This window comes from Harmonia axyridis, chromosome 6, assembly GCF_914767665.1.
Source record: "Harmonia axyridis chromosome 6, icHarAxyr1.1, whole genome shotgun sequence".
Classification (NCBI taxonomy): Eukaryota; Metazoa; Arthropoda; class Insecta; order Coleoptera; family Coccinellidae; genus Harmonia; species Harmonia axyridis.
This window is the reverse complement of record NC_059506.1, coordinates 36,698,517-36,721,611: the sequence shown is the minus strand read 5'-3', so window position 1 is coordinate 36,721,611 and position 23,095 is coordinate 36,698,517. Positions and strand designations below refer to the sequence as shown.

Genomic DNA, 23,095 nt, shown 5'->3' with positions numbered 1-23,095 from the left:
ACAGTTAATTCGATTAACCATGGAACGTTTTCGCACCACGTTTACTCTTATTAATAACTCGCATCCCCAGAGACGCCGTACGGTGCGTACGGAAGAATCTATTGCTGCTGTAGAGCGTAGCATTGAAGAAGACCCGAATGAGTCTATCCGCCATCGAGCACAGGAATTTGATCTGTAGAGACATGATTACTAACTTTTTCATTCCTGAATTGAACAACTATGATGTCCAGGAGCTGTGGTTCCAACAAGACGGCGCAACATGTCACACAGCTCGTGTCACAATCGATTTATTGAAAGACACGTTTGGTGACCGCCTAATTTCACGTTTTGGACCTGTGAATTGGCCTCCAAGGTCTTGTGATTTAACATATGACTACTTTCTGTGGGGATATGTGAAGTCATTGGTCTATGCGGATAATCCACAAACCCTTGACCATTTGGAAGACAACACTCGCCGTGTTATTGCCGATATACGGCCACAAATGTTGGAAAAAGTCATCGAAAATTGGACGTCCAGATTGGATTACATCCGAGCCAGCCGTGGCGGTCATATGCCAGAAATCATATTCAAAATGTAATGCCACAAGATTATCTTTCAGGTTAATAAAATTCATGTCAATCGAATAATTCATCGTTGTTTTATTGCAATTTAAAGTTCTATAGCTCTAAAAAAACACCCTTTATGACACTCAATATTTCTGAGTATCGAACTTAGGAGTCATCTTTACGATCATCAGCTCACAACTTCAACAAGTTCGAATAGAGACACCGATAGGAAATGGATTTGGGAAATGGGCTAGTTTGGCTTATGAAACCCGATATCAACGTATAAGCGTCACGCATATATCCAGAATGGCCATTAGAATGTACCCTCATGCATTTTAGAAGGACATGGGAAATTTGGAATTCTAATTTCATCGTGGAATGGAAAATTACACGGATACCCGCCTACTGCGATGGATGTGTTTGTGTTAGCGCGATATCTCCATGATGCTGATGGTGATCATGCAAATCTTCCAAAATATAAGACCTACTTCCGCAGGATTTAATGCAGTAGTCAGTTGATGATCAGTGATTGATCTATAAAGTTACGTTGAAAATATCATCGATCTTCAATACAAAAGATTCAACACCAAACAGTCCCCGGTCTGATGCACAGATGGCGGTGCTAGTATTAAATCCATATGATTTTTAGTTAGTACCAACCTTCAAACGATACGTGTCAAAATATGACAGCAATCTTACCATTAGTTTGTGAGATATTGTGTTGTGGAAAAATAAGAATTACTTGTGCTGATAAAATATTCCTTTTTGAAGGGAAAAAATACAGTTGATGCAAAATCTTGGCTTGATGAAGAGTTTCCGGGGTCAGCACCAGGAAAATCAACCATCACTGATTGGTATGCTAAGTTCAAACGTGGTGAAATGAGCACCGAAGACGGCGAACGCAGTGGACGCCCAAAAGAGGCTATCACCGACGAAAAAGTTAAAAAAGTTCACAAAGTAATTTTGAATGACCATAAAGAGAAGTTGATCGAGATAACAGACATTGTGAAGATATCATCTGAACGTGTACATCATATCATTCACGAATATTTCAACATGAGAAAGCTGTGTGCAAAATGGGTGTCGTGCGAGCTCATAATCGACCAAACGCAACAACGTGTTAATTATTCTGAGCAGTGTTAGAAGCTGTTTAAGTGCAATAAACCTGAACTTTCTGCGTCGATATGTGTCAATGGATGAAGCATGGTTCCATCATTTCACTCCGGAGTCCAATCGACATTCAGCTGAGTGGACTGCACACGATGAACCCAAAGCAAGGAAAAACACAACAGTGAGCTGGCAAGGTTCTGGCATCAGTTCTCTGAGATGCACAAGTATAATATTCATTGATTACCTCCAAAAGATCCAGACCATCAACAGCGATTATTATATAGCGTTATTGGATCGTTTAAAGGATGAAATCTTTAAAAAACGGCCCCATTTGAAGAAAAAAGTTGCTGTTTCATCAAGACAATGCGCCGTGTCACAAATCAATGAAAACAATGGCAAAATTTCTCGAATTGGGCTTCGAATTGCTTCTGCATCCACCTCATTTGCCAGATCTGGCCCCCAGCGACTTTTTCCTGTACTCAGATCTCAAAAGAATGTTCTATGGAAAGAAATTTAGCGCCAATGAAAAAGTAATCGGCGAAATTGAGGCCTATTTTGAAGCAAAAGACAAATCGTACTACAAAAATGGTATCGAAAAGCTGTAAGATCGCTGTATCGCCCTCGAAGGCAACTATGTTGAATAATAAAATAGAATTTTGCCAAAAAAATGAGTTTTAGTATGGTAGATCGGGGACTTTCCAATTGTCCGAACGTTATGACATCCTTGTAAGCTAGTAACATATGACATACCAACCAAAAAATATATATCCCTAAATAATTAGTTGTAGCTTTTAGAGACCATAGAATCCCTAGAAAATACTCACACCATCTTCAAATCGTTGAAGAGGAAGAACCGACCAAAAATATGTCCCTCTACTTCTATTTCCGTCTCAAAATAATTTAAAGAGCAATCAGCTCCCATGGATATACAGAATGTTAATTATGGCAACCCAGAATCAGTTCACTAATAAATCTTTTGTATTTACTTCTGGCAAGTGAACGATGCACGTGTGTATTTGACATTTCAAATTGGCAATTATTTACTACAGTTGTCCCAGTGTATACAGCATTAATTTTGTTCACATGTGGGTGAGCTAACGTACGAGCAGCATGAAAATTATTGACTGATCTATAGGTGGGTTATTACGATGTTCTGGGAAAAACAGATCGACATGATTTGTGGTTCATCAAGAGTTTCACGTTGGTGAATAAGTCTAGGTATTGACCTTTCAATTGAATTTGATTTTCGAGCTTTTATCTTACTGGGACTTCTTTGAAATATGTGGCAACTTGCAGGTATTGGCTTAGCCTTATCGTTCACGTGGTTGTAAATAAAAAGTCTAAAGGAGCTAAATCACAAGATCTTGGTGGCCAATTGTGATCACGCTTTGTAACGGGTGTTTTTTTTTCGGGGTATATAACTTTAAGTTTAAGTTAAGCTATCTTGAACATTACTGTTCAAGATAGCGACCGATTTAACAGCTGTCAAGTGATTTATCCTCAGTTTGGTTTGGCAATTCATCATGAATAGACTCACGCCTGAATAACGCTTGCAAATAGTGCAATTTTATTTCGAAAATAATGGTTCTATGCGAAATACGTATCGCGCACTACGTCCATTTTATTTTGTTTAGCGATGAAGCGTACTCCTAATTGAATAGCTACGTCAACAAACAAAACTGCAGCATTTGGAGTGAAGCCAATCCTCAAGTGTATGTCGAAACACCGTTACATCCAGAAAATCTGACTGTTTGGTGCGATTTATGGGCTGGTGGAATCATTGGTCCGTACTTCTTCAAAAACGATGATGGCCAGAACGTTACAGTCAATGGTGATCGGTATAGAGCCATGATTACTAACTTTTCCATTCCTGAATTGAACATCCATGATGTCCAGGAGCTGTGGTTCCAACAAGACGGCGCAACATGTCACACAGCTCATGCCACAATCGATTTATTGAAAGACACGTTTGGTGACCACCTAATTTCACGTTTTGGACCTGTGAATTGGCCTTCAAGATCTTGTGATTTAACACCGCTAGACTACTTTCTGTGGGGCTATGTAAAGTAATTGGTCTATGCGGATAAGCCACAAACCCTTGACCATTTGGAAGACAACATTCGCCGTGTTATTGCCGATATACGGTCACAAATGTTGGAAAAAGTCATCGGAAATTGGACGTCCAGATCGGACTACATCCGAGCCAGCCGGGGCGGTCATATGCCAGAAATCATATTTAAAATGTAATGCCACAAGATTATCTTGCGGATAAAAAAATTCATGTCAATCGAATAATCAATCGTTGTTTTATTGCAATTTATAGTTCTATAGCTCTAATAAAAAACACCCTTTATTATCTTGTCCATAATCAAGTTAAATAGTCTTCCTGTTATTATTGGAATTTCTGCTGTGAGTCCTTGTGTTCTCATTCTTGTTTTGAACAAAATTTTTGATGAATTAATTCGACAATGTTCTCAAATTGGATCTAGACTCACTGATGAAGAATTTTAGACATTCGAACCTTAACCTTTGAGATGAATCTCAGCTCAAAATTCGAAAATTACAGACTGAACGATGGCCTGGATCAAGCGAAAAAAAAATTGAGACTCACTTTGGCACATTTCGTGGGAGGATCCTTGTTGGGATGTGTCACAACATCCATTCATTTCAGATCCATTTTTCCGGTTAAAATATCAATTTGGGGGACTGATAACACGGGCTCTCAGGCTAGCGACAAGAACTAGAAGAGCTTCATTAATCTTTAGAATGATAAATTCGTTTCGCATCACAGAACAATCTTTTCTCGTGTAACGAGTTTTCCAATGGGGTTAATATGTTTTCGAAATGAAATTGGATACAAAACGTTTGACAGGTTGTGTTCTTTCATAATGAATAGGATGGGAGGTCTGGAAATACTGGTTTACCCACTCAGACTACAAAAAGTTTGATATTAAACTGGAGACTTTGTAATAACCAGGCTTCAGTTGATTTTCTATGGCGCTCTCTTCAAATTATATAGCTCCCCTAATTGTATAGACAGAAAAACATCTTCAAAAAAGGCAGTCAAGCGTTCTGTCAAATTCCAAGAGGTTGGAGTATAACATTGATATGTTTCGAGATCTACTATAGAGGTGGCTTAACTGCACAATAAAGTTACAAACCTCCTTAAAAAAACTCTTGTTTTTATCCAGCCATCACTTTTTATCCAGCAACTTCCTTCAATAACCTTTCTGTAGAAAAATTAATCCTTGATTATAAATAGGCTCAACCACGACAATAACCTATTCAATAGAGCCTAATTTCTTTCCTTGGAGCATTCTTATGAGGTTTACAATGAGCCAGTAATCACTAAAGGCTAGATGTAGTGAATACGCTGGGGTGGTCAAGCAAGAAGCAGTAGACAATTAATATTGTATTGAGTCTTCTGCACACAATCGATGCAATAAAGTTATGTTATATTAAATTCTGATGGTTTCGCCTTTGCCAAGAAAGTCAATAGACTGTCAATGGTATATCAAGCACCTCCCTAAATACAGACGCTATAACCTTCTCAGCTTTGGATGGCTTTAACCTACTGCATTCAACTCAGTTGGCGCTCTCTTTGACTCAGCTTTTGATCAGCGGTGAACAAACTTGGCACCGATTTTAAAGAAAGCTTCCTCATGGATAAAAGTTCTCACAAAATAGAGAATACACTGCCTTCTTATATCTTCCACCTTTAAACCATTGTTGCCGATGGAACAGAGCCTGAACAACACTTATTAAGCCATTTCTTTGCTTGCACATTATTTTCACCATCAAAACCCATGTCAAAAACAACTTATCAATTAACAAAACCTGTAATTTCTGGAGTGGATACTTCAATTACTTGAGGAACTAATTGAGGTCATGGTCTTTCAAGAAAAACATCGTCAGATCAAAACTAAAAGCATACTTCAAGTAAACACCTAAATATCACTTTCAGACAAACACGAGGTCGCTATAAATTCTTATATTATGCGTTTGTTTTGAGAAATGATACCGATTTCACTTTTGTTTACAAGCTGACAGATGTTCACTTGTCACCCGAGCTTTATTTTCCTGATATTTATGACTGGAGCAGGTCTGTTTTCAGGAAATTAACACCTTGGGGAGATATGACGTCATTTGCGGTTTTCTCAATTTATTTCTCCTCTAAGACGTCGGTTTTTGTTTGTCAGGAGTACAGATTATCTTAGGGGAAAGATGATATGTTATTTCTGAAATGAAGATGGATGTCGCATATTTCTACGCAACCTTGGTTTATTGTTCCAATGTAGACAATCTTAAAAAATCCGCTGGAAGGTTTATCCTTAGAATCGTTCAGTCTGAATCCTCTCATCTTTTCTTCATCTTGGCTTTCTATCCACCTAAATACAATTGAAAGACATTTCACTTTAGGGACAAATATTTTTTGTCTCTCTTCAATTTTCCTGGATATATTTATATAACATACAAGATAATCCAAGGAGTTACTAACTTTTAATATATTTTGTTAGCCTCCTCATTTTGTGAAGTGGACCAACCTACATTTAGAATGATCTATAGAGTTTACCAATAAGAGGTTATCATTTTTCCAAGTAGAAATATACTTTCATTGAGAGTTGTAAAGGGTGTTTTTTTTAAAGCTATAGAACTTTAAATTGCAATAAAACAACGATGGATTATTCGATTGACATGAATTTTACTTATCCGCAAGATAATCTTGTGGCATTACATTTTGAATATATTTAATGGATTCGGTCCTTACTTGGCGGAAATTCATTATAAATAAAATAAAACGAAGTAATTTCCACTATGTTATTTAATTGTTAGCAACAATTGTTTCGCCACACTGTGGCTTCATCAGGCTACATTTCAGAAATGTAACCTGATGAAGCCACAGTGTGGCGAAACAATTGTTGCTAACAATTAAATAACATAGTGGAAATTACTTCGTTTTATTTTATTCATTTTGAATATGATTTCTGGCATATGACCGCCACGGCTGGCTCAGATGTAGTCCAATCTGGACATCCAATTTTCGATGACTTTTCCCAACATTTGTGGCCGTATATCGGCAATAACACGGCGAATGTTGTCTTCCAAATGGTCAAGGGTTTGTGGCTTATCCGCATAGACCAATGACATTACATAGCCCCACAGAAAGTAGTCTAGCGGTGTTACTTCACAAGATCTTGGAGGCCAATTCAAAGGTCCAAAACGTGAAATTAGACGGTCACCAAACGTGTCTTTCAATAAATCGATTTTGGCACGAGCTGTGTGTTGCGCTGTCTTGTTGGAACCACAGCTCTTGGACATCATGGTTGTTCAATGCAGGAATGAAAAAGTTAGTAATCATGGCTCTATACCGATCACCATTAACTGTAACGTTCTGGCTATCATCGTTTTTGAAGAAGTACGGACCAATGATTCCACCAGCCAATAAAGCACACCAAACAGTCAGTTTTTCTGGATGTAACGGTGTTTCGACATACACTTGAGGATTAGCTTCACTCCAAATGCGGCAGTTTTGTTTGTTGACGTAGCCATTCAACCAGAAGTGCGCTTCATCGCTAAACAAAATAAAATGGACGTAGTGCGCGATACGTATTCCGCACAGAACCATTATTTTCGAAATAAAATTGCACTATTTGCAAGCGTTGTTTAGGCGTGAGTCTATTCATGATGAATTGCCAAACCAAACTGAGAATAAATCACTTAACAGCTGTCAAATCGGTCGCCATCTTGAACAGTAATGCCAACTTAAAATTATATACCTCGAAAAAAAACACTCGTTACAGTTTTCTAAATGTGCTCCTTCTGAGCTCTTATTCATAAGCTTCGCTCAAAACGGTTGTTAATAAGCTCATGAACAGAGCAAATAGGCGCTTGTTAACAACGTTTTCTGTATCAAACAATTTAATATTCACCATAAAAGAGGTGTATACGAATTGTATATGCAACACCATATATACACATCCGGGATAAATGCTTTCCACTTCGCTCTTCCAAATTGGTGTGAATCAAGCCTAAAAAAGGGGGTCAACTGTTTCTCCTACCCTGACCTGTCCAAGCTATATACTGAGGCATTTATAAATCGTTTTGTTCGCACCCTAGGGCTCTGGAATGGTGCTACCACCAACTGAATTTCCATTGTATCATCGTCATCTTTTTGTCCGTTTCACTATGTAAGATAAAGCATCCACATGTGTTATTTTATTCACTTCAAAGAGGTTGGAGTTCGAAAATACCCCCAAGCCAACCTATTCTGGACTACGTAATCGTTAGAAAACGGGGCTGTCGGCAGTATCTACTCGTATGAGAATCAGACACTTCCATTGTGTAATTTTGTTTACTGGAAATGTTCAGGAATAAAGGAAGAAGTTTGTATCTGGAATTGCACCCCCTTCGAATGTTTACAGGAAACTGTATCATGACTATTTACTGGCTTTTTTTCGTTTGGGAATTGTTGGGATGCTTCGGATCTGGTATTTGCTCAGCTTTGTTGCTTTGAAGTTCGATAAATTCCTAATAGTAAACCTCAGAAAGACCCTTGGTCCATAGAAACTGATTCAACATGTGTGATCGAAAAAAATGACAAATTTGAACACACCAATTTGAAATGATCTGATAATGCTGATTGACTTAAAGAAGAAGGAACTCGAAGTCTTAATAAAGGGTGTTTTTTCTTCGAGGTATATAACTTTAAGTTGGTGTTACTGTTCAAGATGGCGACCGATTTAATCGCTGTCAACTGATTTATTTTCAGTTTGGTTTGGCAATTCATCATGAATAGACTCACGCCTGAACAACGCTTGCAAATAGTGCAATTTTATTTCGAAAATAATGGTTCTGTGCGGAATACATATCGCGCACTACGTCCATTTTATTTTGTTTAGCGATGAAACGCACTTCTGGTTGAATGGCTACGCCAACAAACAAAACTGCCGCATTTGGAGTGAAGCTAATCCTCAAGTGTATGTCGAAACACCGTTACATACAGAAAAACTGTTTGTTTGGTGCGCTTTATGGGCTGGTGAAATCATTGGTCCGTACTTCTTCACAAACGATAATGGCCAGAACGTTACGGTCAATGGTGATCGGTAAAGAGCCATGATTATTAACTTTTTCATTCCTAAATTGAACAACCATGATGTCCAGGAGCTGTGGTTCCAACAAGACGGCGCAACATGTCACACAGCTCGTGCCACAATCGATTTATTGAAAGACACGTTTGGTGACCGCCTAATTTCACGTTTTGGACCTGTGAATTGGCCTCCAAGATCTTGTGATTTAACACCGCTAGACTACTTTCTGTGGGGTTATGTGAAGTCATTGGTCTTGACCATTTGGAATACAACATTCGCCATGTTATTGCCGATATACGGCCACAAATGTTGGAAAAAGTCATCGAAAATTGGACGTCCAGATTGGACTACATCCGATCCAGCCGTGGCGGTCATATGCCAGAAATCATATTTAAAATGTAATGCCACAAGATTATCTTGCGGATAAATAAAATTCATGTCAATCGAATAATCCATCGTTGTTTTATTACAAATTTCAATCATAATGTTGATTCTGATTTCCACAATATTATTTTGTAGGTTTTTTTTTTCCAATACAACTAGATATTTCTTTCGATTAAATTAAAGAAAAAGGAACTCGAAGTCTTAATATATTTTTTTTATGTAGTGATTGCCATCTACCCTTTTTATGGAAAAATGTTCTGATATACCGTTTCAAAATTGGTCTACATTTGGCCTGCTTATGTTAGTTTTGTTGATTGTCATAGGAAAAAATCCACATTTCATTGAATTTTAAAATACTTTTTAACTAGCTCAAAATACCATAATCCAATTTCGGGATATTATCAAATCTAGCACAATATTTATTCAAATGCAAGTCTGATAGAAACTGAGGTGAGCACTTAGATTATTCGTTGAATGAATTTTTAAATGAATAGGAAAAGCATTTATTTTATGGAATAATTTCTATATAATAACCTTATCAGAATGGGGCAAATTCAATCATGGAAATATACACGCTTCAACCACGTTGAGGAATTATCAAATTGTTACATTAAATTAATTTTCCATTAGAATCAATTCAGTCTTTTCTCAATATTATTTTGTAGGTTTTTCTATTCCAATACAACTGTATATTTCTCCCAAGTGTAAACGTGCTCAATTATAGAATGGATACACTAAGAGCCAATCTGCAAATAAATATCCATGTTGAACTTATTTACCTTCTGTTATTGACACAGGAAATCGAGCTCAGATTTAAGGTTTATTTTGAAGTTTAGTCGACTGTAAAGATGAAATTATAGTTGTTTCAAGTTTAATAAGGTTAATTCAAAGAGTTATTTAAGAGGGTGAAATTTTGACGCTGTTGGTTTTATAGGTACTGAAAGTTTTTCCGTTACAGGATATAAACTTCAAGAGGAGAATAACAGAAAGGAACTTATCTTCATTATGAGGACAGTAATAAAAAACGGTATAGTAGTTTCAGTTAATCATTATAAATATAGTTGGTACAGATATAGCGAGCTCATGTCTGGGAAGAAGTAAATTACTAAAAACTACAGGACAAATCAAAAAAACATATAAAATATACATATAGAAAATTAATATTTCAGGGCTTTTAAGAACTGTTTTTCGAATCTTTTGAAATATAACTTTGAGGTAGAAGATTTTGGGATTCAGTATTAAATATTCAAAATTTCATGTTAGAACGTTATCAATTTTTCAGAAAAAGTTCATTTAATTCATTTACAATGAAATATTTCATTCAAAAGAGAATTTTCAATTTGAAGTAACCATAAGTGTCACTGATGTGATCATTTTAGAAATTCGAATTTATTTAGAATAATTTTATGAAATGCGAATACAGAAACACTCCGATTTCAATTTCAATAATTATTATAATGTTTCAAAATTAAAATTTCCCTTCATTCATTAATTATTGATGAAGAACAACAAAAATTAAAAAATCAAAATTTTCTCCATATAATAATTATTGATAAATGAAGCAAAATTTTCATTTTTGAATTATTATAATTATCATCAACATCGTGACCAAAATACTCTGTATTTTGAGTCGCAATTCAAGAGAAATTTTCCAAATAAATACAAAATTCTGAAATGATCACATCAGTGACACTTATGGATCTCCCATTAAAAATTTCTCTGGAATGAAATATTTCTATTCGAACGTCAGCAATAAATCAGAAAGAGACCCCATTTCCGCACAATTTCCATAAAGGAAATATTTGAAAATCCCGGAAAAACTTTTTCCCAATCTCTACAACATCAAACTCACATCAGAACATTTTCCAGCCAAGTATTCAAAGTGATTAAAGTCCCGTAAACAGCAAGAGAAAAAGAAAATTTCTTCAGGGGTTGTTCACGCAACTTTCAACGCAACTCACGGAAAGCGCTTCCCGCACATTTCCCAGTGAAAAGCGCGCGTCTACTGAAAATTTTCGAAACTGCGAAGTCAAAAGTGAAACTTCCAGTGGCGCGCAGAGCTTCGCTTCGACCCCATTCGAGGATTTCCGGCCGCAAAAGGAAAGCGGATTTCCCAGAAATGAGGAAATTGTCTGCTCTGAAGCTCGGACGAGTTTGATCAGACGGAAAGGCATAGGTTTGATACGGTTTTCAAGGTCAAAGTCAAGGGTAGTGGACTGTGGGAAAACTATCAGCTTGTTGTACAGGGTGTTTCGAATCGATGAAAAAGATTTTAGGGGGTGATTCTACGATGGAAATTGGGGGTGGTCTTTCCTTTGACTTTTTGTTCTAGAGCTCATCCCCATTCGTTTTCATTGAATATCTTTCACACCAAAAAATTTGAAAGGATAAAATTTCTTTAGAAAAATCTTTTCTGATAAGTAACCCCAAAAAATCCACCATGCAAAGATTTGGAGATCCAGCAGGAGGTTTTAACATACAGGATGTTAGTTTATAGGTACGACAAAGACAAACTTCAAATTGATTCTAAGTTTGAAATATCTCAATTGCGTCGGTTTTAAAAAAAAAAAGTTCAACACCCCGTATATCTTGAAATAAGAAACATTTGCGAAGAAAAGTTATACGGTATTCCTAAATTGGAGGTACAAATGAAAATGACAGATTTCTCGTATCTTTCCTACACAAGATAGATATTCAACTTAAATTTGGCATAGATATTCAAATTTAAAGTTTTCATCATAATATGATAATTAGGAATGCAAATTTACAGGATCCCTTTGAGTGTAGCTACTATTTTTTTTGAAAAAAGGGGGAGAAAAAGAATTTCGGGTGCTGATAAAATATCGCTTTTTGAAGGAAAAAATACAGTTGAAGCTAAATCTTGGCTTGACTGAGAGTTTCCGGGGTTGCAACAGGAAAATCAACCATCATCGATTGTTATGCTAAGTTTGAACGTGGTGAAATGAGCACCGAAGACGGCGAACGCAGAGGACGCCCAAAAGAGGCTGTCACCGACGAAAAATCACCAAATAATTTTGAATGACCGTATAGTGAAGTTGACAGAGATAGCTGATATTGTGAAGATATCATCTGAACGTGTACATAATATCATTCATGAATATTTGTACATGAGAAAGCTATGTGCAAAATGGATGCCTCACGAACTCACAATCGATCAAAAGCTACAGCGTGTTAATGATTCTGAGCAGTGTTTGAAGCTGTTTAAGTGCAATAAACCTGAATTTTTGCGTCGGTGACAATGGATGAAACATGGCTCCATCATTTCACTCTGGAGTCCAATCGACAATCAGCTGAGTGGACTGCATACGATGAACCGAATCCAAAGCGAGGAAAAACACAGTCAGCTGGCAAGGTTATGGCATCAGTATTTTGGGATGCGCTAGGTATAATATTCATTTATTACCTCCAAAGAGGCCAGACATTCAACAGAGATTATTATTAAGCGGTATTCGATCGTTTGAAGGATGAAATCGGCCCCATTTGAAGAAAAGAAAGCTGCTCTTTCATCAAGACAATGCGCCGTGTTACAAATCAATGAAAACAATGGCAAAATTGCATGAATTCGGCTTCGATTTGCTTCTGCATCCACCGTATTCGCCAGATCTGGCCCCCAGCGACTTTTTCCTGTTCTCAGACATCAAAAGAATGCTCGCTGGAAAGAAATTTAGCGCCAATGAAAAAGTAATCGCCGAAAATGAGACCTATTTTGAAGCGAAAGACAAATCGTACTACAAAAATGGTATCGAAAAGTTAGAAGATCGCTATAATCGCTGTATCGTCCTCGAAGGCAATTATGTTTAATAATAAAATCGAATTTTGCCAAAAACATGTGTAGACCGGGGACTTTTCAATTGGCTTGTTATATATCGAACAAAAACTGAAACAGCGTAGAGAATCACGAAAACAGGGTATATCGAGTTCAATTAAATAACCTGAATTTTATTCATTAATGAACGATAAAATAAAAAAACCCCACCGAATTCAATTCGGAAACAACAAACTCTCTCATATTGAAAACCATCCATGCTATTCCAATTAAATCATCCAGTGATAAAATAGACTATCCCACGCTTGTTAAAATTCAAAACCAATATCCATTTTCATTTTCCATAAAAATAACAAAATGGGCCATGTTACACAATGGAGATATCCACAAGAGATAGATTGTGGGTTATTTATGTCATCTGTCCAAAACCATCGACAGTTCAGGTGTAATTAAGCAATTTTAATTAGTGGAATGAAATTTTATCGGCAAAAGATGAACCCTTTTTGCATTGGGGGTAAAAATGAACGATGTAATCGGTGCTTTACAGGGTGGCGCTAAAAGCCCGTAGAGTTTGCATACACCGTCAAGTTTCACAACGTGTAATAAGTCAATTACATCAAATGTTGAATTAAATTCTGTCCGGCCGTACGTAAACAAGATAACTCTGAAAAGGTGAAACCTAGAAAGTTGAAAATTGTCAGGGTAGGTTCGGATCTTGAACAGTTTTTATCAGTATACAGGGTGTTTCTTGTAGTCCTACCTTTTTGTGATGATAAGACCAGTTTATCGAATCTTCATCAATATTCACTATAGATTGGGCGAATAAATACCAAAACTTATATCTAATAAATGAGTTCATCACAGATAACTAACTGAATTTTTCATATTAATTTGGATTTTACTGAGAATTACTAAAGAATTTTTTGAATTTTTTTCTCGAAATCGGTAGCAGATACGACGTGTTTTTTTTAGAGCTATAGAACTTTAAATTGCAATAAAACAACGATGGATTATTCGATTGACATGCATTCTATTTATCCGCAAGATAATCTTGTGGCATTACATTTTAAATATGATTTTGGCATATGACCACCATATATTTCAATTTTTTTTTTCACGTAATGTAAGAGATGAACAATTCGAATAAAATTTTCAAATCTCTGAATGTATAGATACTCTCGAATGATCATCAAAGTACGGCTCACCAAAATTCACAATTATATTTTACATTTCGGAACAGTTTTCTATCAACTACGGTATGTGAAGAATAAGAGGCAAGAGTAACCGAGAAATATGATAAAGACCTATCATTACACTATTCAAGAATGAATAAAACTTACATATTTTTCGAAAATCCTCTTCATCTTGACACTAACATCTATTTCTGAACTCAAAATGGCCGAAATGCGCAATTTGTTCAAAACACGTAAAGCATAGACTTCTAAGATCAAAAAATTTCAACTACTTCCCGTAAACAACCACCTGCGCGAAGATTGGAAAATGAATTCAAAGCTTCCAACTGATGCATTCTGATAAACAGGTGGCGGATTCTTACGTAATATCTGTTCTCTAATTTTTCGTTCTTGGATTATCAACATATAAACAGATGTTCGGAAAATGAAAACAAGCTTTTTCCTGTAGTTGAAATCAAGTACATACGTTTATTATTTTCAATGTAAATGGTGTTTTCTTTAGAGCTATAGAACTTTAAATTGCAATAAAACAACGATGGATTATTCGATTAACATGAATTTTATTTATCCGCAAGATTATCTTGTGGCATTACATTTTAAATATGATTTCTGGCATATGACCGCCACGGCTGGCTCGGATGTAGTCCAATCTGGACGTCCAATTTTCGATGACTTTTTCCAACATTTGTGGCCGTATATCGGCAATAACACAGCGAATGTTGTCTTCCAAATGGTCAAGGGTTTGTGGCTTATCCGCATAGACCAATGACTTTACATAGCCCCACAGAAAGTAGTCTAGCGGTGTTAAATCACAAAATCTTGGAGGCCAATTCACAGGTCCAAAACGTGAAATTAGGCGGTCACCAAGCGTGTCTTTCAATGAATCGATTGTGGCACGAGCTGTGTGACATGTTGCGCCGTCTTGTTGGAACCACATCTACTAGACATCATGGTTGTTCAATTCAGGAATGAAAAAGTTAGTAATCATGGCTCTATACCGATCACCATTGACTGTAACGTTCTGGCCATCATCGTTTTTGAAGAAGTACGGACCAATGATTCCAACAGCCTATAAAGCACACCAAACAGACAGTTTTTCTGGATATAACGGTGTTTCGACATACACTTGAGGATTAGCTTCACTCCAAATGCGGCAGTTTTGTTTGTTGACGTAGCCATTCAACCAGAAGTGCGCTTCATCGCTAAACAAAATTCGCTTATGAAAACAACGGGAACAACGGCAATCTCATTTTGGGCCCATTCGACGAATCTACGCCTTACTTGATGGCGTGAGTCTATTCGTGATGAATTGCCAAACCAAACTGAGAATAAATCACTTGACAGCTGTTAAATCGTTCGCCATCTTGAACAGTAATGCCAACTTAAAGTTTTATACCTCGAAAAAACACCCGTTACAAGAGAGCAAAAAGTGTAGTACTCTAGACCAAAGTGTCTTTTCACATTTTTCTAAACTACCAGTGGTCCACCAGAAAAAAAGTTCTAAAAGAAAGAAGAGGGCACATATCATTTGCATTCAAGTCAGTTCAGCATATCACATGATGAAAACTCCAAATAGGAATATCTATGTCAAATTTGAGTTAAATATCTTATGAAGAGAAGATACTATTAGAAAAAAAATTGAAAAAGAATTCCCCGCATCTCGAAAACAAAGAGTTTGAAGGACTTTTTTTCTTAAAATGATCCAAGCAATGTGTTATTTTCGTTAGTACCTCCAATTCAGAATCACCCTGTTTTTATACGATGTGCCTTTCTTGGAATTATTCTGAATGTTTATTATACAGGTGCATCAATTAAAAAACACCTGTATATTCAGCTGGAAGTTTATCAAATTGGGTCATGCGAAGTTAAAACTTACGCTGTCAGTAAAATTCACTTTTTAAGCCGAAAAATTATTAACAGACGAATGACCCATCATTTCCTTCATTCGATTCGATAAATTTCACCGCCTTTTCTCATTTCCCAAGCGTATTTCCCGACAAACCAACCTCAGGCTACAATACGATCTAAAACAACCCAATTTTAACGTTTATGTCAAAAAAAACTGACGAAGCAAGCTGAAAAGTTAAGCTCCTTCAACAAGTCTCTGAAAAATAATTAATTTCCACCAGTGGTATCCTGGGAGAAAACCTGAGATTTTCCTCGCCTAAAAAACTCATTACTTTCCCTCAAAATTTTTCGTCAACGGTCAGCTTTAATATCGATATACACGTCACTTTCACTGAAGGAAAATCTGGGGGAGAAGGAAATGCTTTCCTTTGATTTTCCGGCCGAACAGGACGGTGTATTCATAAAACACATTTTTTCTTAAAAACTCGACTTTATTTTTTTTTTTTACAATATTACGCTGGAATTTTCTATGGTTCAGACAGAGCAATCGACATGAAATGTTGCACAAGGTTTAAATTGTAATTTTATATACAGGGTGATTCACCGGGATGGCCTATTAGAAGTTCATGAAAACTCATTGTCTCAAACATCATTATGCAAATTTCCAGCTCAAAATTATGATTAGTTTTCCATAAAAGTCTGATAGGTCATACCGGTGAATCACCCTGTATAATACGAAATTACATCTCGATCGAATGCGTAGTATTTTTCTTAGATTTTCCGTTCGAAAATTATCATCATTACTAAATTGACCTTTATCGTTTGAGACCAATCTCAGCTCAAAATTCTAACAAAATCATCATGACGAAATAACATAGCATGCTCGGTTTGGGGAACGAGCCCTTGAAATAAATAATCCAACACGAGTACCTAACCCCTGCACTTTCACGGCCAACTGTTCGTTCGATAAAGGTGCAAATATTGACATAAGCATGGTTCGAACACCCACTACAGAATTATCCCTAGATGAATTGTTTGTCTAACAATTTGGGGCTTAATTATCGCCTACAAGGTGATGTCCGGAAGAAATTATCAGAATTCTCGAAGAAATTCGATTACCCTCAAGTTTCTGGATACTTGAAACTAATTTGGGAAGTTTGGATATGCCAGCGGTCGTGAAAAATATCTTTCGTCACTGAAAATTCGAACGAAAGATAAGAATTCTATTCATTAGGGCTGTAAGACGGATTGCGGTTGAAAAATAAAAGAATCTGAGAGAGGATTCTATCCTCGGTTGTGAAAACGAATGAAAAATAGATTTAGATTTAATTAATAGAAGTTGGAAAGGTTTTCTCAGTTCTTATTAGTTTTCTATGATTGGCAATTTAGATGTTGGCATTCGTTTGACATTGACAATCAGTCAAGTGAACGCATTAACGTCACATTTGATTGTTCATCTGTCATATTTTATTAAAGGTTAGGTTTCCACATTTGTGGCAGTATCTCCTTGATAACTTCACGAATTCCATCTTTAAGGTCTTGAATCGATTGTGGACCATTAGCTCAGACCTTAACTTTCACGAGGTCCCAAAGAAAAAAGTATAAAGGTGTTAAATCAGAAGATCTCGGTGGCCAATTGTGATCGCTTCTTCTAGAAATAATAAGCCAGCAAACTTTTGTTGCAAAATTTGCAATTGTTTCATTGCTTTTGTGGCACGTAGTGCCATCTTCACATCTTTATCTTCCAATTCCGGCAATAAAAATCATTAATTTCAGCTAATGCATAGGATCGACGAGGAAAAAGAGATCTTCCATGGATAATTTTAAGTGAAAAAAGTCCTTTGATCATGGGTCCACAAACGCTTTGTTTTTCGAGGGGTGTTTCTTGACATCCTACTTTTCTGCGATTATACCAGTTTATTGTATCTTTATTAATCTTCCCTACTGATTGAGTAAATTAAAATTAATTTATTCATAACAGCATACTAACTGACTCTTCATAATATTTCGGATTTATCTGAGGATTACTAGAGAATTGTTTGAATTTTTCTTTCGAAAACGACAGTAGATACAATAAACCTACAACACCCTGTATTTTTAAAACAAAGACTTTTTTTTTAAGATAATCCGCGGAATCCGCCATTTTCATTTATACTTCCAATTCAGGAACATCCTGTAGTTCAACCAACCCGTATCGTTATAATCTATATACAGGGTGATTCACTGGGATGGTCTATAAGACGTTTATGGAAAACTAATCATAATTTTGAGCTGAAAATTGCATATTTGGTTTTTGATCTTTCCCCCTAAAATATTTTCAGATCTCTACAACTTCCGATTATATCGGAAACAGACAACTACTTCTTATGGCACACCCAGTATATTATTGCAACATTAGATAGTTTTTTTGATGAGAATTTCGGCAATATGCCATACCTTGGGTAAAAATATGAAAAAACTGTTTTCGAAAAAAGCTTTTTCTGCCGAAATATTCAAAAAAAAGGGAGTCCTCATCGCCATCATTTTTTTTATAAGAATCCCAGTTACTCATGAACCGTTGAGTTTTTACCCAATGTATGGCATATTGCCAAAATTGTCGTCAAGAAAGCTATCTAATGATGCAATAATATACTGGGTGTGCCATTTGAAATAAGAAAGTAGTAGTCTGTTTCCGATATAACCGGAAGTTGTAGATATCTAAATATATTTTTGGGAGAAAGATTATTATCTCAAACCCAAACATGCAAATTTTCAGCTCAAAATTAAAAAGACGTTTAATAGGCCATCCCGGTGACTCACCCTATATAGGTATAAAATAGAATCTATAGATATTATGAAAGGGCATCACATTCAAACGACTGCACCAAATTGTTTTTTTTATGTTCACTACTGTTATGAGAAGGTTTTTACAACAAAATATTCTCGAAAAAATCATACGGAAAACAAAAAAAAGGTTTTCTTTTCCCTCCGACAGAGCGAACCATCATAGACTACAATTCGACACTTCGAAGGATGTATTTTGGGTTGCCTGACAGAAAGTGCGAAACCGGGGCGAGCAGCTAGTTTGTGATAATATAACAAATTTAATTATCAAAGCAACATATCCGTGACAGCCCGAAGCAATAAGCCGTTTTATCAAATTTCGAAATCACACAAATGAACCAATGCCGTAACACAAAATAATTAATAACACTCCTCGCCCTCTCTACGTGATATTGATGAGAAACCCTAGATTTTCAATGGGGCTAGAGTGGCACGCGTCTTTTACATGGTAACATCTCGTGCATATGCCATCAATATTAATGCCATTCCGGCTATAAGTGCCAATAACATTGGAATATCGCGTTTATAAGATATGTTGAACGCATTACGACGTGTCTACTTGACAAATTCGTGATAATTCCGATAGCCAATATTGATCGTCAGGCTCCTAGCTCAGATTGGCACTAATTTTCCTTGATTGCCACGTGTTACAATCGCAATTTGACAGGGATGTAGTGGGGTTAGATATAAGGGTTCATATTACAAACGCCCTAGAACATTAGGATCGCCGATTTTCGATAGAAATTGAATTAAATGTGATTCAGCGATATTATAACCTATAAATAATGGCAACACTGCAGCTCATTCATAAAAGCCAGTGAACATAGGCCTAACAAAGGGGTTACTGGGGATATAATCCCCCATCGATTAGAAGAACAAAAAAAATTTAAATTGAAAGATTTTGCTTCTTCAAGGTGAGATAACCCCTCCGTATGAGCCAATCCTAGTTACGCCACTGGTTATATCTCCTAAAATATTGATCAGAGCCCCCTCAAAAATGTTTTTTGAAGATCGAGCTATGATCTAAATCATATCGAAGTTTCAAGTCCGGATCTTGACTCAAGAAGTTTATCAAAGTACTTTTGAAAATTTCAGTTTATTACCTATTACTCGCTCTGCTCGCCGAAGGGGCTCCGCCCCTTGGACCCCGTCACTATGCCGGTAGATCCTTCACTGGGTATCCCTCTAGAAAATAAAAGATTTTTTTCGGAAACCTTGTATCGTTAGCTGATTTTAGACGATTCACTCGGTATCCTATGCTGATTCTAGGGTAGAATTCTATATGACTTCTTTCCTAGAACATACCGTTTCGCCCTTGCTCACATGAAAATATTTGATGCAAATAACTTTCCATGACGACAAATCAAGGGCGGTCCTAGCCTTAAATTTTGAGGGGGTTCGCCGTTATGTGCTTCGAGTATTTCTATGGGACCAAATCCCAGATTATACCGATATCAAGCCTTACCTCTCAAAAATATTTATATTTAGATATTCATATGAATATTTATATAAGGCGTACAACTTTGCGTCCACCGTTTTGCAATAGATGGCTGTAACGGTAAGTGGTAGTAGAAATAAATATATCGTAGATGTCATACAATAAGTTTAGGTATTTGTGAACATAACGCCATTGACATGTTAGTCGATTTGTGTCTGCATCATAAAGTTATTCACGATTAACCATGTTAGCTTACGAGCCAAATTCTCGTCATTTGCAGGAGGTTTCAATTTTCCATTAAAATATGAAAAAATCCGCGGCTGAGGTTCATCGAATGCTTTCAAATACCTATAGTGAGAACGATATTGGTGGAAGAACGTATCAACGATATTGTTTATGTCTAGGTTTAGTTATTTTCTGGTACATCTGTAAAATGGCTTGTTCCGTTTGATTAAATAAATAAAGATATAGATGAGTGGTTTCAACGCTTCAAGAATGGTGATTTTGATGTCGAAGACCAGCATCGCGGTGGAAGAGAGAAGTTTTTTGAAGATGCAGAATTGGAGGCAATAATTGATCAAGACTCATGTCAAACGCAACAATAATTGTAGGATCAATAGGAGTGACACTAAAAGCCATTTCAAAACGCCTGAAAGTCATAGGAATGACTCAGAAACAAGGAAATTGGGTGCGGTACGAGTTGAAGCCGCGAGGTGTTTGAACGACGTTTATTTACTTGTGAACAGCTGCTTGCAAGAAAAAGACGGAAGGGGTTTCTGCATCGGATTGGGACTGGAGACGAAAAATGGGTTCATTACGATAATCCCAAGCGCATAAAATCATGAGGATATCCTGACAATGCTTCCACATCGACGGCCAAACCGAATATTCACGGTTCTAAGGTCATGCTCAGTATTTGGTGGGACCAGCTCGGCGTAGTGTATTATGACTGAAAGAATCACAGGCGATCGTTATCGAACGCAATTAATGCGTTTGTACCGAGCATTGAAAAACAAACCGTCGCAATACAACGAGAGAGAAGATGAATTGATTTTACTGCATGACAATGCTCGACCCCATGTTGCGAAAGTAGTCAAGATATACTTGGAAACGTTAAAATGGGAATTCCTACCCCACAACCCTACCCGACGTATTCTCCAGACGTTGCTCCCACGGACTATCACTTGTTTCAATTAATAGCACACGGCCTGGCTGACCAACACTTCCGATCTTATGAAGAAGTAAAAACTTGAATCGATTCGTGGATCGCTTCAAAAGATGACCAGTTTTTTCAATTCGTACGCTGTCCGAAAGATGGGAGAAAGTAGTGACCAGCGATGGGCAATACTTTGAATTATAAATGTATAACCAGTTTTTTACAAATTACAAATTTCGCAAAAAAAGTTGTACCCTTATGTATTTGTTGTATTATAATGCCATTATTTACCTATCAGGGTTTTAACCATTCAGGTAGAAATTTAAAAAAAATTAGATTGTTTAATATGAAAAAAAGAAGACAATTGGCAACTACATCACAAAATCTAATTTGGTCTTTAAAACTTTGAACCCTTTGAAAACCTTGTAATCACAGCGTCCTCGTCAACATCAATGTCCCTATAAATGTTCAGGAGGACAAAATACTCCATAAAAATGGAAGCAAACTACTAAATATGTCGTTTTCCACTGAATCTTGTCATCTGAATCTTATTATTATCCTCTATGATAGAAAAACTTTATTCAAATCAACAGAATTTTCTCACACCAAAATATCACAGCGATATATATCGATATTTTACTCTTACATATTTCGATACATTTCGATAGTGTCAGAAATTATCGATACAATATACAGGGTCTTTCACGAGGAACCTCACCCATATTTATACGGGAAACTACTGAACGTATTTTCATGAAATTCAGCACTTATAAGTATTTCACGATGCTGATAAAATCTAAAATATTTTCAAGGCATGAACACCTCCGGTTTTTCCGGAAATGACGTCAACTTCCGTTTTTCAAATTAGAACACCATTTTTTTATTGCAGAAATAGATTCCTTAGAAAATTTCAAGTCATTTTGGTGTAACATTTTTCAGTTTTGGTTGGAAAATTCTCTCTGAGCGAGAAAATTCGAAAAAAATATCGAAAATAGAGCTCCGCTGAAACAAGAATAACTTCGAGGTTTTTGGATGGAAAATTTTCATATTTGGGATTTTTCAAGATGTAAGATTGATGTATCCACTTTAAAAATCGAAATCGCGATTCATGATACAGGGGGTGAAAAAATCGCTTTCAAAGTTAGGGATGACAAAATCGTGAAAAATCAATTTTTCCAAAGTAGAACCCCATTTTTTTATGGCAGATATTGAATCTACGTTAAAAAATAATGTGAGTGTATGCATCACACCTTTGCCCTAAAGTGGATATTTTCTGAGTTATTCACAAAAAACTGTTTTTCGTCTTGAATTTTCAGCTATTTCTTTTCCCTTCACGCCAAAAAGATGAAATTTTCAGGAACTGTTACTTAAACCATGTTTTAGATTTTACTACCCTAATATGCAAGAGAAAAAAGTTACAGGTTGTTCCTAAATAGATGGCGAATTTTGATTCGAATTTGTATCGGAAACCTCTTTATTTCAACTAATCGGCCATCGGTTTTCTCTCCAGTGATAAATAAATAATTCCTTATGAACCATATGCAAAAACTTACCATGTTTTACATTCTTTTTTTTTAATAATAGTATCATTAATTACATCTGCCAAATTTCTCTCTATTCAGTAGCATTTTGTGTTTACTATTAATTTGGTGATAATTCGTATTAAGTTATAAAATCAATCACTATGCCTAATGTTACCAATGAAGATTATTTAAATCTCAT

The 23,095-nt window shown here is 36.3% G+C and overlaps 1 protein-coding gene across 2 annotated transcripts in view; it reads right to left on the bottom strand.

Moving 5' to 3' along the window:
• The window catches only part of LOC123682952 (neuropeptide CCHamide-1 receptor-like), a 94,612-nt gene extending 80,181 nt beyond the window's left edge, over nt 1–14,431 (bottom strand). Inside the window, exon 1 of one of the 2 annotated variants that reach the window (XM_045621807.1) lies at nt 14,256–14,431. The gene's annotated coding sequence lies outside the window, so the exon portion shown is untranslated. Of the gene's footprint in view, nt 1–10,980; nt 11,148–14,255 lie in introns of those variants that run through there. The other variant, XM_045621805.1, reaches the window with a different exon arrangement.
• Nucleotides 14,432–23,095: the final 8,664 nt, after the last annotated feature.